Source organism: Alligator sinensis, unplaced genomic scaffold, assembly GCF_000455745.1.
Source record: "Alligator sinensis unplaced genomic scaffold, ASM45574v1 scaffold782_1, whole genome shotgun sequence".
Classification (NCBI taxonomy): Eukaryota; Metazoa; Chordata; order Crocodylia; family Alligatoridae; genus Alligator; species Alligator sinensis.
The window spans coordinates 122,047-122,964 of NW_005843078.1; the positions used below are offsets into that span (position 1 = coordinate 122,047).

Here is a 918-nt window from a genome sequence, read left to right on the forward strand (position 1 = left end):
AGGCACAACAAGAACCAGTGGCTGGAAGCCAGGCCATTCCCAGTTCAAACTAGGAGCAGGTTTTTGCAGTGGGAATGATCTGCTGAAGCAGGCCAGCCTGGGCAAGCGGGGATTCTCCATCTTACCATCCTCAAACCAGCTTGGATGCTGTTCTGGAAGATGCTGTAGTTAAGCACCAGGATTGGGGTTCAGCACCGGAAAAACCAAGTGAGATGTAAGGGCCTATGATGTACAGTAGGTCAGACCAGAGGTCTGGTGCTACCTTCTGGACCACTTGGCTGGAGCCAAGGCTGGGGATTTTGATTGGGATTTTGAATGCTCCTGCTGGGACTTGAAAGGAAGGTTCCTGTCTGGAGTGTCTTGCCCCTCTGCTCAGGATCAGACGATGCCATTATTTGGGGTCAGGAAGGGATTTTCCCTTGGTCAGGTTGGTACAGACTGGGAGGGGGGGTTTGCCTTCCTCTGTAGCACGAACATAGCATCAGCCTGGGATCTCTGGAACGTATATTGACAACCTTTTATAGAAGCTGGACGTTGGCCACCGCGGTCCCCCTGCGTTCACTGCGGCAGGTTGGGGTGTGATGTCTGGTGCTGTGCCGGCGTAACTGTAGTTTTGCTAAGAGGAAAGACAGTGAGACAGTTTGGACAGGGCTGATCGTTTCTCAGGCAGGGGCTGGACTAGATGTGACCTCTGGAGCTCCCTTCCAGCCCCACGGCTCTAGGATTCTGGGACTCTGATTCCAACCTTCAGCTCCAGGAACGAAATGGAGAACTGGGCCAGGCAATCTGAGGTTGTGCTGCCACAGGTGTCTGTGCTCCTGCTCCCCCGCAACACACCGCTGGCCCGCGCGGCAAAAAAACTGCCCCGTCCTGAGCGGTGCTGAGTCGGGGGGCGGGGCGGCGGGGCGGCCGGGCGGC

The 918-nt window shown here is 56.3% G+C and overlaps 1 protein-coding gene across 3 annotated transcripts in view; it reads left to right on the top strand.

Annotated features, from left to right (window-relative positions):
* Positions 1-918, top strand: part of SMARCD3 (SWI/SNF related, matrix associated, actin dependent regulator of chromatin, subfamily d, member 3) — a 108,352-nt gene that overhangs the window by 7,893 nt on the left and 99,541 nt on the right. The gene's annotated exons all lie outside the window — the stretch shown is intronic.